Here is a 16,497-nt window from a genome sequence, read left to right as displayed (position 1 = left end):
CTCAAGACAACAGTTTACTGCGGTGCTGGCTACATGCACACAAACACACACAGACACACACTTGCTGCTTTGTGTTTGCAGTCTAAACAGAGTGTTATGGGAGAGTGTGTCAGTTTACTGTTTGTCTGTTCCTCTCTGTGCGCTCCCTGATGTTTACCTCAGCAGAACAATGGACTGCCCTGGGAAAACTTGAGCACGGGAGGTCTGAACCTCTGTGTGTGTGCGTATGTGCGTATGTGCATGTATTTTTCCAACTATGCATTGAAATTTTGATTGCATTTCCGTGATTCCTTTGTAATACTCTCCACATTAAAATAAAAACAAAAACAAAACACAACACGGTTCCTAACGACCGCTGTGCCTCCGGGGAACGCTCCGGTCTGGCGTCTGCGTTTCAGTGCAGGTTTTTCGAGACATATGCAGACCGACGAGGGACCCGCTCCTCCTATTTTAAGCCAACATGTCATCTGGAAATTTATTTGAAATATTCAGAAATAGTTTATAAGAAGATCCAGCCGATAAAGAAAAGAGAACAATAAATGTCTCTGACTCACTTGTTGGATGATTGTAACAATTGTTTCTCCAAATTTTTCTTGGGGCGTAGATTTCCTCTGAAAGTACCAAATATTAACCGATTGTCCAGAGTTGTGCCGTCTGCCAGTCAACCTTTTCTGGGGGTTTTTCTTCCTGTGTGGAGGATCAACATGTTTCTGTTGCTGATAGAAACACTAACATGGTGTAGCGCTTGCCTTACATAGAAACCATTGTGTGTGTGTGTGTGTGTGTGTGTGTGTGTGTGTGTGTGTGTGTGTGTGTGTGTGTGTGTGTGTGTGTGTGTGTGTGTGTGTGTGTGTGTGTGTGTGTGTGTTTGAGAGAGTGTGTGAGATCTGGGCCTGTAGCCAGACAACAGTTGGGCTAACTGCCTCATGTGGGCTTACCACTGAGGCTAACACTGATATGGCTATTGTGGCTACTGAACTGAGGCCCTATCTGAGCTACAGCCTGAAAAAACCTGAGCACTGGCATCGTGGCGGTAACATCATCTGACCCTGACTTGATTACTGTGTAATTAATGCCAATAACTTTTCATATTAATTTCTCATGGTCTGTTTTTTTTCAACAATGATGAAATCCAGCGCAAATTTATGGCATTAATGTGAAAAAAAATGTGTTTCATGAGATGAGAAATTGAATCAAGAGTGTCAAAAAGCACAGCATGTTATCATGAGTAAATGCCATGTAGCTTTTCAGCTGGAGGAGCTCGACACAGAGACAGACAGAGAGAGAGAGAGAGAACAGAGAGAGAGAGAACGGAGAGGTCTGTGCCGTGCCCATCCTCACTTTGGCCCAGCGCCAGGCCTGCTCCAACAGAGGAACAGAGAGAAGGGGAGGGTGCTGCCGAACGTGCGTTGATGTGTGTGTATGTGTGTGTGTGTGTGTGTGTGAGGGGGCAAACATTCCCCTGGCAGGATCCCCGGGACCCGGCGGAGGGCAGGGTTCAGCCGCTGAAGGAGAGGCTGCGTGCCCGGCAGTCAATTAGCGGCTTGCATTTACACAACAAATGGAGCTCCCACGGTTTCAACACACACGCGCGCACACACAGCACTTATGAGTGTATCCACTCAGCGCTCATCAGCACACGCCGACGCAAGGTCAGGGAGATGTGGAGGGAGGGAGAGGGAGAGAGAGAGAGAGAGAGAGAGAGAATGAGAGAGAGAGCAAGAGGCCAGCTATCTGCTGGAGTGGTACTCTACAAATACTAACTCACTGGCTGTATCAGAAACACAAGCAGGGCCACGGCCAGCACAAAGTAACACAATCTCTCCGGCTGAACTCTGCAGCTCTGACATAGACATGGATCCTTAGGAAAAAGGAAGTCTGAATCAGGCTAAAACCAACGGGGTGACTGACAGAAAAGTACAGTTGGTATGAAATCACGTATTCAGAAAAATGCATGTCAAAAATACCTAAATGTGTTCTGGCTCCTGCTTCTCTCTGTTCAAGTTTGTATGTTTCAGACAAAACACAAAGATCAAAATTTTGGAAAATTGTCAGTTTTTCTTTATTTTATCTTATTTCTTTCGTGTATTTACTGAAGTTTCATACACCGTTAGCCCAACACACAACCTTATATCAGCGGTGATGAGCAGAGTCTGGCCTTGTGGTCACAGTAACTCTCCATTAAATGAAGATTGTTTGAAAACTCCATCAGCAAGAGCAGCCAGCATCATGCATCAGGGCACATCTAATGAATGCAACGCAAAAAAAAAAATTCACTTAGTGGGTTGTTAATTTAAGTGCACTGGCACCAGTCAAATAAATATTAAGTCTGTGTGATTACTCACAGGGTAAAGCTGCTGTGAGGCTGCTTGCTTCCCAGCATAAAAACCCACACTCGGTCTTGCTGGGAGTTGAACACAGAGAGGTAAAGGAAACAGGACGAAAACACTGAAGAGAGACAGTCAGGCAGAAAATACAGGGCATGGGTGACACACTCCTTTCAAACACTTATCCTCATCTAGAAAACCTTGCGGAAAATTGCCATGTCTGGGCGGCGTGTGAACAGGAGCTGGCGTCGATACTGTCGACTCAATAAAGTTGATCAGGCAACACCGCTGTCAGGAGCGGTTCGGACTCACTTCAGTCTTTCTTTGCAATATAAAACTTATACAGGGACAAACTCATCGAGGTGCTCACACCAGCTCTTTTAATAACAGAAGAGCTGACATCCTCACCAAGGTGTGACATCCTCTCTGGCTTCGTCACACATTACACTGACACATATCTCATCAGCTCTTGTCTAATGATCCTGCTCAGGATGAAGACAGTCATCTCTGGCGAACAGAGAGGAACTACAGCCACCCTACAACTACGTCATTATACATATATATATAGAGAGAGAGATCATTTCTCCATCCCTACTGTGTTAGAAAATGACACCAATTTTGTTCCCTCTCAGCTATAAATCCAATTTCTATTTATACTTCCCAGAGAGGCTTGGAGACCTCGTTGCAGTGACTTCTCACACAGTGACCACATAAAGAACCAGTGTAATGACAATGAAATGCAATAATCCCATTAGGTGCAAAAAAATATTATACAAGCTTTAGCAGTAATAAAGCTACAGGAGGAGAGGACTTTGTTTTTGTGTCTTTACTTCCTCTGCTCCTACAAACCATCTGTCATTTTCTCCCATTGATATTCAGGTGAGAGCTGCTGCCCTGTCTGCAGTCAACATGTGTCTGTATGTATGTATGTGTGTGTGTGTGTGTGTGTGTGTGTGTGTGTGTGTGTGTGTGTGTGTGTGTGTGTGTGTGTGTGTGTGTGAGTGTGTGAGTGTGTGTGTGTGTGTGTGTGTGTGAGAGAGAGGGGGGAGTGGAGCAGCGGAGGCGGCCCATGAGGACGGGGTTATATAGTGTTGTTGATGAGGTTATGCTAGTTTGAAGTGTGTGTATGAATCTCATCGCCGGCGGGTCGGCTCTCTAATGTGTGCGTCTCTCTTGCCTTTCCCGCCCTCTGCTCCACTCACTGTTCATTCATCTCTTTGCCTATACATCAATCTATCAGGGGCAATTATTGGTAGAACGACACCAGTGGTAAGTGGATGAGAGGTGACCTGCGCCGTGCAGCAATCAAACTCCAACCAGTCTCTCTCTCCCCCTCTCCCCCCTTCTCCCTCTCCCTCCAGCTGTGCTCTGAATGGGCCCTTAAATCACCCGGCCCGGGCCCTTTGATTGGTTGACCTCTCTGCATGATTAAACAGCCATTTTCATCATGTCCTCCATAGGAGAGTGACAGAATGAGAAAGAGGGAGGGAGCAGGAGAGACGGGCAAACTGATAAGAGAAGGTGAGGCGAGTCCAAGCAACCGGCCGACCGACCAAACGGGATCTCTCTCTCTCTCTCTCACACCACGCTGATCATGACAGATGTTTGGACCAGAGGTGGCAAGAGTGTGAATATTCACATAGTGAAAAGTGTTGCAAATAGCACCTGAACGCACAACACACACACACTAACACTAACACACACTTGGAGCTGAAGTGGACATAGTTGGCATACTTCAACACTGACCATCGAGGACAAGAATAGCACAAAGCCCAAAATCAGACTATACGGCGAGACGATGTGACCTAAAAGCCTAAAATCAACTCAAACTCAAAAATAACTTCATCTGGTGGGAACTTCATTTGTGTTGGACCACTGGAGTCTGGAAAATTAAAAAATAAAGCAACAAGTGCAGGTAAAAAATCACTATAAACATTTTCGTACCTCAGATCTTTCAATGATTGCCTTCATTATTTTTAGTTTGACACAGTTCTCTGGTGAGACTGTGATCTGATTGGTTAGTTAAACGTCGGGTTAGATGTCACTGATTGTTATTCTGTCAGTTTAATTACACTGAAGACAGAAAATGTGTTAAAAAAAAAAAATTTGGGTGAGTACGAAGAAAGCAATAATATTCAGTGGATCTGGTTTATAGTCCGGCCCAACAGCAAGCAGCATTATCCAGAGCAATGAATATAAATGAGAGTTTAGGATTTAGAGACAGTGTTATTAACCTGAGTGAGTGAGCAGAGACCATGAAGAACAATTTATCTCACTATTTTATGTTCCCGTGCAGGTGGGTCAGGAAACTGCTCGAGCTGTCTGTATGACGCTCTACTGCGGGGTCGCTGACACAATGTCAAAGGGTCACGATCATCACGACTGTGATCAGCGGACCTTAACACTAATTCCATGAAATCACTTTAGTCTAAAGAGCGCGGGAGAGTTTAATTTCCTCCTCTTCCCTGAAACCAAACTTCGTCGTCCAATAAAATCACCACCCCCTCGTAACATCTGTTTGGCTTCCAAATAAAAAGCCGTAAAGCCGGTATGGCGGGGTGGCGCAAGCTCCAGCAGCTGTTCCCGGGCTGTATTCAGTCCTTAATTAAAGTTTGACTCAGCTTCTATGAGTTTTTTTGTCATCCTCCTTTCCACATATTCTCTCCTCTTCTGCTTGTTCTCCGCCCTGCCTCGCTGACAAGAGCCGCGCTTTACAACAACATTGTTATTCTTCGGTGCGAGCTTGCCTTTTTGCTGTTCGGAGTTAGCTGCCGCTGCCAAGTTCCCTCCCTCACTTCTCTGTTGTCTCCTTCTTTTCCCTCAGCTGTTTCTGGCCGAGGTGCAGACTCTGGCATCGTTTTGTTCGGATTTCTCCTATCCCACCCTTTCAAAAAAAAAAAAAAAAAAACTAAATGCTCAAGGCTTTTATGTTGATGCAGCTACAAGCAGACTGGGAGACGGGCTACTTTTTGAAAATGTGTCTGTGCTGCGGCCAAGTTTGACTGCAGCACTGATTGCCGAGGGCAGGATGAGGTGTGCCTCTTGAATGAGCTAAAAACAGCTTGTGCCTGGGGATGGGGGGGATCAAGAAACCTATTCCAAATTGTCCGAAGCATCGCAGCAGTACGCCTCCGAGCTTATCAATTCCTTACATCGATGCACAGTTTTTCTGACAGTTACCCCGTTGCAAAATGATGATGTGAAACTACGCTGCCTGAAATTTGGAACATGAGGAGTGCAGACAGAGACGGTACAAAGCTCGGCCTCGTTTGGCAGAGAAAGATGACGACAGCACGAGTAAGAGCGGAAACACCTGGAAGGCTGAAATGCCTTTCTGCCATGCCATGCCAATTCCAAACCAAGAAGTTCGTCTGATACCGAGGGCAAATATCTGGTTACGCTTCTGCACACCTTGATAATGATATTAGTATCAATATAATCTTATCAATTCCTGTTCCTGCTTGTGCCATGTTTTACAAGCAGTAAATGCTTCGGGAAAAAAGTCTCGTGAGCCGATTCTTAAATATGCAGCGTAACCTTTTCAGATGTTTCATCGATCAATCATTGGTTTTTACTCCTTTGTTTTTCAGGCTGCACTCGACTCGACATTCAAGCAGCAGTTGGACGAGCGCTTTGCGCCATGTGTCAGAGGGCAGGCAGGGACGGCCTGCTGGAGCACCGGGGGCCGTGTCACGCTGATCTCAAGAGCCAGATGAGGTCACACCGTGGTGACAATGAGAAGAGGCAAGGTCCAATCAACCCCGACAGCCGCATTCCTGCACATTGCAATGGAAACCAAAGGGAATGGTTGGATCTTGGTGAGGCAGAAAAGGAGACAGCCCCCGAGAGAGAGAGAGAGAGAAAGGAAGCAACTCCTCCCCGCTGTTACGCATCAGCACATCGCACCAGTCACAAGTTACACACCCCATTTCATTTGGAATGCAGTGGCCCGACAAGCGCTGAATGGTATCGCTGACACATTCCTCCATGTTAGCTGGCTGCTTCATCACATGCTCAGCCTCCTTATCTGCCCCAGAAAATCTACCAGCTGAGAGAACAGACAAACTCAGAAACAGTCAAAAAAAACAAGCGGTGGGCAACACCTTGAGACTTTCTTCACTTCCATCCCGCCCCCTCTCTCTCTCTCTTCACATGGGAGCTGGCCACACCATTGACCTATGTGACAGCTCCTGGTAAGGGGAGAGGAGGCCAAGGTCAGAGGTCACTGAGCACAACCCAGAAGCCGTCATGGGACAGCAATGTGCGGTCGGTACTCACACCCACCTAAATGCCCCCATCGTGGTGATGCAGTAGCAGCTCAGAGGTTCACCCCTAGCTGGGCAAAAAGCAACAAGAGGGCCCTGGCAATAAAACCTCCATGGCCCCACTCCACCTTTAAAGTAGGGATCAGTCTAACCTTTGACCTCCCCCGTGCAACCCCTCCAACCTCCTCCTCCTCCTCTGCCGGCTTCTCTTCTGTTTCTGGTTACAATCAACACCCCACCCCCCTTCACGGCGGTCCACTATTGTCTGGCCTGGAGTACTTATTCCCAGAGCCCCTCCGCTCTGCTTGCCTCTCCTCTGCAGGGGGTCGAGGAGGGAGAGGAGACTTGAAAAGCACCCCCCCCTCCCCTCCACCGAGACTCACGTTGTTGCAGCGTGGAGGTAGTAGAAGCGTGGTCTGCTAGAAGAATCATCAGCCCCGACGAGAAGCCACCAATGTTATTCACCACATGCCGTCGAGTGGTTTTCCCCTTAACAAGCTATGTGAGGGGGGAGGAAAAGGGAGGGAAACGAGTTTTATGGTCCTGGAGCACATGTTTCCACTGAGGGAGTCGAAAGAAAAACAACTTATCTTTCTGAAGCATCCCAAAACTTTTTGTCGTTAAGTCGTTCAATGTTAGAACAAGGTCGCCCCCGGAGCTGCTCAGCCACGTCTGTGTGGAGCAAATGTGAAGCAATGATATGCAAAAACGAGGCCTTTAAAGCTCCTTCAAGGCAGGGGAGGGGGGGTAGCACTTTTGCACTTGGCTGCCTATGAAATGTCAGTGTTATCATTAGCCTGTTAACCTCACAAACCTTTGGAAAGTATTTGCATTGATTTGCAAGAGGTTAGGGTAGAATTACTGGGTAACTGTAGCACCGGTGAATAGAGAAAAGTCCCTTGTACATGTGTCTATGGTCGACATGCTATGCAGTGGCACAATGCCAACGCACAATGGAGGCCAGACTCGGCGGGCTACTCATCACTTCTCCCTCTTTAACCCTTTGAGACGAGCACAAAAGGAGGGAGCGGACAAAAGAGGCCGTGGAAAGAAAAGGAGGCAGGAGAGGGAGGAGGTGTAGGATATTCTATGCTGCTTAAGGGGAGGTTCAGACTACATTTGTTACTTGACAACTTGAATTTGGCTCCACTGTTAAGTACAGGGGGGAAATGCATACCAGTCCTAAACTTCAAAATTTGTTATAAAGGACATAAATATGGTCGGGGGAGTAAGTCGCCATATTCCTACTACACCGTTATTCATGCTGCAGGTTTTGTCACAATCATATTTCTGTGGTTCTTTGGGTACAAACAGCGATAATTCGTCATGTGGGCTGCAGGTTAGAATAAACTAATACTGCCGGAAAAGTTTCACGCTGGACCTAAAAAAAAGCTGACAGGTCCCACTTGGCCCCACTGAAGAAAAGTGGCTACTGAGAGTTAAACATGTGGAGGTGAGAGGCTGGGAAGTGCTCCAAAGTGATTTAGGGCTAAAGCTGCTCAAAAAATCTCCCCTTCTTTCTGCAGCTGAAGTGGGATCGCTTGGTGGATTTAAGGAGGCCAACTGCCCTTTGTGTTCCTCTGTAAAAGTAAAATGTTTTTTTTTCTTTTATTGACTTGATTATCAGTGAAGTGACTGCCTACATGAGATCTCTCCCCACATACACACACACAAACACACACACACACCAACTAGCCAGAAGCACCAGCCCACATCTAAAGCGAGCCAGGCACTCAGGGGAAAAAATGAGTGGTAAACAAAATGAATAAAAGAGCACTTATCTCCATCTGGTAAACACACAGGCAGGTGCTGACATCAGAGTGTGTGGTTTATGAGCCATGATGCGCGTGTCCACGCCTGAGTGTGTGTGTTGGTGCACACGCTTACACACACACAAGCCAGGACGCGACTCAGGGAGGGGGGTAAAGAAAAAAAGGGAGAGTACTAGTGATCCTACCTGTGTTCTACACGCACTATTCTCACACCTTCTCAATGTCCAGCTCCGCCTCGGGGTGGAGGTGAGGGACACACACACAGCACCATCCTGCTGACCTCTCCTGAATGAGTCGCCCTTCCTTCCGCTAACATGGGAGGTGTGTGTAAGGGGGGGTGGTTGCTGGCGAGCCCTCAACACAGCCACAGTAAAGAGGCCAGACAGGCAGCTAGCTGATTTATAGGGTCGCCTACGGCCCTGCTTTCCCTGGGCAAGTGGCTCTCTTCAAAGGCCCGCCTTCTATTAGTCTTATTTACAGGGCTGGGGAGTACAGACCGCCTGAATTATTTAAGATTCCCCTTGGTAAATACAACAGAAAGCAGGACGGGGTGTCTGTGTGCGTGTGTGTAGAAGACGGGAGGATGAAGGATGGAAGACAGGAATAAAGTGGCAGAGAGGGGAGAAAAAAAAAGAAGTGAGCAATTATGAGTTGTTGCACCATTAACATTAATCACAACAATAAATGGCTATGAGCCTGTGTAAATTCTCCCCAGTTTCATCTCCTCCACAGTGGAGAGTGTTACCTTACATTAAACATGAGTCGCCGCCATGCACACCAACACACCCAGATAGCATCCTGTAGTGTATACCATCCTCCCGTATACAGTGAGCACATCAACAAAAACGCACACCGACGACGGCGGCGCTGCTTATCTCAATGCAAATACATGCGCGGGCACACACACACACCCACAGTGCGCTGCCTTCTCTCCCGCACAGTGGTTCTCATTAACAAGCCAAACATGCCTGAAGAGGCAGACAGACTCCAGCGAGCACAGTAAACAACCAGTAGGCTGCCTCATCTAAACTGAGACTATCTCAGCATCAGCAACACACACACTTCCCGCCGATGATACTGACAGGCCGGGCTAGACAAACACAAACACACACGATCCACCCAAAGATCTGCTGGCTTCCCACTGAACCGGTGGAAGTTGGGAAGACGGGACGCTGGGTGTGAGAGACGGCCATGATAACATCTAAACATCTGCTCTACATACTCAGAAATGTAAATAAATAGTATAACGTGACACTTGTGAGACTTGTGCATCAACATTTTCAGGGTAATCAGTGCTAAACCATCGTTCCTACAACATGTCATGTCACAAATCCACAAAATTGACAGTAAACAAAGGGTCTCTAAAGATGAACATAGCTCAGAAACTCCTCACAGTCATAAAAAGATGTCGAGAAACCGCAACGAGCTGATGTTTATGCTAAAAAAAGGAGAAGCTGCATTACCTTATGTTCAAATAAACTCTTTGTTTCTTAATAAAAGGACACTAATGAGCCTTAACTACAGCGTACCATTAAACAGCTGCCTGTGGCCTCAAGGTAAATTTAATTTGGTCACGATCTGAGACTATTTTTGCAGAGATCTTAATGCAGTAAGCATAAGTTTAACGGTGCAACCAAATCCTGTCAGAGCAAAAACATTAGACGATAATACAGACGACAAGTAAAGGTGCCGTCTGATGTTACAGGAAGGAACTGCATGTGACTTCCTGGTCGATAGCGGACCCCCGCTCTTCCTCACAGGAGGAAATGCAACAAGAGACTTTTTTTTTTCCATGTCCATGCAAATCGTGGACGGGAGCAGCCGGTCTGAGTCAGTGTCTGAGCAGAGATGGACAGAATGCTGACAGGAGCGTTAGCATGCCAGGGGAGGAAACCTCATACGCTGAGACTCTGCCCACATGTGGAGCAGCGGCAGAGGGATTTCTTCACAAGGCCGTCGGGGTCACCAGTGGAACCGGAGGTCAATGCTGCATCTTCAGACCTTCAGGCTGAATCTTCACTCTGTCTGTAACTCAATCTCAGTGCTGATGGGTCAAACACAACCAGTGACAATGATTCTTTGGTTTGGATGAGAGCCCATTCCACAAATTATGAGATTGTCAATTTGACTTTAAAAGAAAATAGATCCAGTGCAGTACAGCGCCGCCGTCAATAAAATTAAGTGCCTGCAAAATGGTGAACTGGAAGAAATTTCTTGGCGCCCTACTTCAGTCAATCTCGTCGTCACTCTGCTTTACATTTCAACCAAACTAATCAACAGCGCTTTGAACAAAAGGAAACCATGTTAAATTCTGTTCCCCAACAGGCAGCACACGCACACATACACACGCAACAGCGGAGGAGACGGAGCTTATTTTCAATTTGCAGCCAGATTAGCAGGCATGTTTTTGATACCGTCAGAATGGCAGAGATTCTTCTGCTCCGAGTCGTCTTGAGTGAGTGGCCTTTTTAGTGCCTGCTTCAAAAAGCATCCCCCGTACCCGAGCAGCTGTCACTTTCAGCAGGCACTGTGGAGGACGGGGAGCGGGGGAGGGGTCCTTTGAAGGAATGGTTAAAAGTGGGCGATAAAAATAAACTGGGAGAGAGGAGAAAATTAATTATACATAGCAGACAGTTCACTTGGATGAGCACGACGGAGACTGAGAAACTAAGGCTGCTTGGTGCAAAGGAGGGAAAAAGAAAAAAGGGCCGTTTTCTGGCTCGGGGGGGGGGGGGATTTCTGCTCTGCCGCCGCCACAGTGGTCATATTTATTTGGTGACATCTGAAGTGAGGGTTGCAACAAGGAATCTATTTTTAAGAAGGTCAAGACATCACAAAATACAGGCCGCGCTTTCATTTCAAATTCTCCACACTGCCTCTCGCTTCGTGCATCTTCCCCGACTCAGGCAGCTTCTTTTTTTTTTTTTTTTGAGGGGGGACCGAAATAAAGCTGAGTGCACCCTCCTTCTTAAAAGTGTGATGAAGCTTGCAGATAGCTCAGCCTGCCTTTAAATTCGCTTCTGATTGGCACTGATGAGGGTTTATGCTGCCGGCTCACCTGAAAACTCACCTCTTGATATGATTCGTAATGCACCAGCACTTTGCAGTTCAACACCGCCCACTGACTCTCAATCCCAGCTTCTTATTCGGGCCAAATGGAGGTCATTCCTATTTGAGCAGTCAGTCAAGACAGGCCCGCCAGGTATTGGCGAGTGAGTTTATTTCATATTAAGCTTGTCGGCTGGAGAGGTGTTAGCACCATGAGAGCTGTGGGTATGTGTGTGTGTCTGTGGATGTGTGTGTGTGTGTACAACAGCAGGGCCTTCGGGTAGAGCCCTGCTGCTGGTCCCTCTTTAGTGCGTTTTAATATAGCTGCCGCCGCCGCTGTGTTGCTCCTCGCCTCGGGGCGCCTCACAAACCCCAGAGAGACCAAGTGAAAACACTCAAAAACAGGGAGAGATGATGGGGCAGGGTTCAGGGAGAGACAAAGAGGTGACAACACGAGGAAACAGAAGAGGATGCGACAGAGGGAAAGGGAAGAAAAGAAAAAAAAACATCAACGCAGAGGAAGCATAAACAGAGCTGTTAAAAAACAGCAAGAGACAGAAGCACAGATTGAATGAAAAGCACTCAGAGCAGAGCACCGGCAGCACGGCTAACCTCTTTAGCAAGACTGACACAAATGAAAACTTATGTAATAAAAACACGCCATCTCCACCAGCTATGATATGAAAGAAGATATTGCATTACAGCGCCGCTGTGCCAAGGAAGCCCTCAATCACGTCTGGGGGAAAGGAGTTCAGGCCGTGGTACACCCAGCTCTCTCTGACATAACCCCTGCATCGGTTGGGGGGGGGATCTGCTTTCTCTAGTAGTAAATTCTTCCTCCTGCACTGAGCAGCAGTAGGCGGACAGACACTGCCCAGCAGAAGGCGACTAGTAGTAGTAGCAGGATGGGGAAAAAAGGAGGTTTAAACCATTAGAAATTGTGCCAAGGAGTCCAGACAGACAGGAGAGGAGGGGTCTGGTCACTTCTCTAGAAAGATGAAAAGACCCAGAGAAGAGAAAAAGGAAGACGGAGACGGATGAGCAAACCACGTGAGGAAAAAAGGTGGAGAAAGGTGGTGTGGAAGGAAGGAGGGAGGGAGGGAGGTAGACGCAGACAGCGGCGGGGGGAGGATGGGGAGAGAAAGCCTGAGTGGCAGCACAAGTCTGGAGGCAGGAGGAACGGCGGCAAAGAGAGAGAGAGAGAGAAGGCGAGAAGAGGAAATGCCGAAAGATGAGGTTGTTGTCACACTGCTTTAAAATGTCGAACAGACAGGGAAACTGGGAAAAGGAGCTGGATTTTGCAGTCTAGCCACACACACTGCACACAGCGAGTGTGAACACAGTCCATATATCGGCTCGCTGCATGAAAGCAATGAATCACAGTACAGTATACCCTGAAGAATTGTGTTATGCACTGAAAGCCTTTTCACATATATAAACAATTTCAGTCACCCAGTGAAGTAGTTTTTCACTCCGACTGAGAAAATCCCATGTGTGCTTCAAGGAATTTCATTCAAACCCACCCCCTTTAATTCGTTTCCCTCAAACCCTTCATATGCACTAAAAACTAAACATTTAGGACCAGTCTTCCAGCGCTGCCGGCTCTCGCTCACTTGAGCGCAGCAGCTCCTCCTCCTCCTCCTCCTGCTGCTTTGTCATCCATCTACAATCTAATTAGACCTTAAATATGCCACTCACCGAAAAGTCCAGAGGAATGCGACGGGGGGCCCGAGCCACACAAAGGCAGGACCAGAGGGGTGCAAAGTGCACATGTCAGCTCAAATTCCAAAGTTTGGACATCACACATTCACCCTTCACGGCAGCAGACAGAGCAGGCAGGGGCGAGACTTTCAAAATTCATGACACTGCTGGTCTATTGTGGGCCAGATCTGTATCATAATTAGGCAAAGATTGAGGCAAATTGCTTGTAATTTTCTGGCTGGGTTGTCAGCTTTCATGTAAAAAATGCCATGCAAGTTCACATGTTTGCACAAAAAAAAGAAAGAAAGAAAGAAAGAAAGAAATTCAGCTGTGTGAGGTAGGAACTTTTTGACACCATGAAATAATAATCATGATTAGGGCGAAATGGGTTCTCTCGCAGATTTTTTCCCTATTACAAGCTCTTTTATGACTCATGTGAGATAAGGAGATAGAAAGATAATCTGATTTTTTTGGACATCTGTAAAATATCCTTATCAATCGCTTGAAGATTTTTTTTACCACAGGAGCCTCCTGTAATATTTCGTCATGTCAGGAGGAATGTGGCAGCTACATACGGTCCCTGTATTTATTTAGTTACATTACTACACCACTCCTCGCCATCAATCACTTATCTAACATAAAGCTTATTTTTGACTGAACACATTAGGTGCACCTCTGTTGTGTGGTCGGTGGCATGTCAGGCTGCCTTGTGGTTGAATGATTTGAAGCCGGGACTGGGCACCACCTCTTAAACAAACACTCATGTCATGGTTCAAATCCTGCATCATTTACATGTGAATACCGCTCATTGCATTGAACTGTCAATAAGAAGATGCTGCTTGACTGAACTGAGGCAAAAAAAAATTGGGTCATGTCACTTATAATGAAGAGTTACCACATTAGTCATATAACGCCTGTGTCTTACAGGGGGCGTTGAAGTGGATAAAAATGAAGAGAAAAAAAAGAACAGCAGGTTCATATTAACTGACTAAACAGCACTGCAGATACAGTGGAGGACTCCTACTTGAATAATAAATGATTTTTTTTTTAGACCATAGACTTCATAGTCTGGCCCCACTCCCCCTCCTCTCTCTCTCTCTCTCCAAAAAAGGTTAAAATTATGTCTAAGCTCCTGCTCATCTAATATGATTCATGAATACATGTTTAAAATTGGCTCCAAATGAATTCACGTAGCGTGCGGGGGTCGGGGTGGGTAGTCTAATTTGGTTAACCAGGATTTGATTTAAAAAAAAAAAAAAAAAAAGGCAGCACACAGAACTGAGGAGAATCCGATAGAGCAATGAGAGCATTTTCAATAGCTGACAACCAATGCGCACTCCACCACAACACACCCACAGACAAGAAGAAGAGGAAGAAGAAGATAGCCCTCACCACTCCATCCAATGCTCAGATGGGGATGGGGAGGGGGGAGGGGGGGGATTCAATTGCTGTCGAATAACAAAGCTTACAAATTGCCTCTCATTCGTTAGCAGATTAACGCTCTTTTCACACCACCAACACCAACACAATTTCTAATTATTTCAAAGCTAATAAGGGAATCGATTTCTTTTAAAATAAGCAGCACCACCACCCTCCCTCTCTCCCTACCTCCCCTCTCCCATCTCCTACCTCCACCACACCACCCCAGGAGAAATCCAACACAACTCCTCCCTGAGGTCCATTTAAGAAAGAAAAGCCAGGGGCAGGGTCCATTCAAATATGAGGGGGGGAATTAACAAGCATGGAAGCAAATGTTTAATCTGCAGCCGTGCAGCCTCCCCGGACTATTTATCCAGGCGACAGTGAGTGTCAGCTCCGTGAATACCTGTAATTATGTATGCATGCATGTATGGTGGTGGTGCTGCTGCTGCTTCTGCTGCTGGTGACATTCCTCCTCCGAGGCAAGGCAACAGCCACCCGGAGCTAGTCAGAGGAGCATGCTGGGAGCTGGGAGCTTCTTCCCGACCAAGACTCCACAATATCACCGCAAAACGAAGCTCTTCCCTCCCGGTAGAGAGAGAGAAAAAAAAGTCTGTTCTCACTGCAGCTCAGCCACAAACTCACCTCACACTGCACCAAATCCCAGTTTAGTTGCAAAAAACAACAACACAGAAAACACCAGGTGCCCAACTGGGAGTGATTATGAAAAACAAAAGGAAACCTCCATGTTTTTATAGTTAGGAAGCTTTGACAAAAAAAAGGGAGAAAAGCGCCAGATATGTCCGCAGTTTGAGTTTAGTGTGGGTGAATCCGGCTGGTTGGTCACACCAGGGTATGCATTCAACACAAGCCTCTGCCACACAGACACACAGACACACACACACACACACACCTAACCGACTGCTCCGCTTCACCTCCTCCATGCCTCCGTTTTTCCTTCGCCACCGGGTTTGGCTGGAGGCTGAAAGCTCCTCAAACTCGTGTGGGAAGCAAAGACGCCGTAAAGTGGAGTCGAGGAAAAAAAGATACGGAAGGAGGGATACAAATAAAAATAAAAAAAACACATAGGCTACACTCAACGAGAAACTCACCACACGGAGCAACGGAAAGGAAAAACAATGTAACCAAAAATATTTCTCAGCCGGCTCCACCGAAAAGAAGCAGAAGAAAAAGAAAAGCCAACAACCTCGCTCCTTCCACGGGGAGAGTAAAAAAACAAAAACAAAAAAAGAAAGCGGAGTTTTCTCGGTACTTACAGATTCAAGTGATCCTGAGGCTCGATATCCTCGCCATGGTTTTAAATTCCAAAACTTGGGGACATTTCCACTCTGGTCACGGAGTGGAGGTGCTCTCTCTCCGGCAGCTCCCTGCGTGTGAATGGAGAGAAGAGGAATGCAGCTCCGGCTCTAGGAGGAGGGAGGAGGGAGGAGGAGGCGCCGCTGCTGCTGCAGGACCACACCGAGCCCAGAGAGGGCGCCCGCGCGCTGATTCTTGGTGTCACAGCGACATGAGAGGGAGCCTGTCTTTTTTTTTTTTTTTTTACATTACATTACATGTTACTAATAGATAACAAGAGGAATCACTATACTTCTCTATGCCTATATGGTAGGCTACATTCAAAATATTTTGATAATCATCATGAGAGGAATCAGAAAAATAACCAAATGAATGCACAAATAAAGAAAATATGCCAGGGATAGAGATGAACACAGACTTATGTCATAGTTTTACTGTTTGTTTATAGAAGTTCATTGATTCAACGTTGGACTTTATGTATTTGTTAAAAACATTAAAGTGAGGTTATGTTTACTGAGGAATGTAAAACTTTACAAGCAATATGATGAGGTTGATTAGAAAATATTCCCCTTTATGTTTTGTGTGGACCATTAAAACACAACAATAACATTTTCTCACTCTCAAAGCTAGAGAGGGATTACTATACTT

At 46.5% G+C, this 16,497-nt stretch overlaps 1 protein-coding gene across 4 annotated transcripts in view; it reads right to left on the bottom strand.

Moving 5' to 3' along the window:
• Positions 1-15,932, bottom strand: part of plxna1b (plexin A1b) — a 198,054-nt gene extending 182,122 nt beyond the window's left edge. For all 4 annotated transcript variants that reach the window (XM_085775985.1, XM_085775987.1, XM_085775986.1 and 1 more), the window contains exon 1: positions 15,810-15,932. The gene's annotated coding sequence lies outside the window, so the exon portion shown is untranslated. The remainder of the gene's footprint in view (positions 1-15,809) is intronic.
• Positions 15,933-16,497: the final 565 nt, after the last annotated feature.

This window comes from Trachurus japonicus, chromosome 5 (genome assembly GCF_045865225.1).
Source record: "Trachurus japonicus isolate A0001 chromosome 5, Traja_1.0".
Taxonomy (NCBI): Eukaryota; Metazoa; Chordata; class Actinopteri; order Carangiformes; family Carangidae; genus Trachurus; species Trachurus japonicus.
The sequence above is the reverse complement of the archived record's forward strand: the minus strand, read 5'-3'. Positions and strand labels throughout refer to the sequence as shown.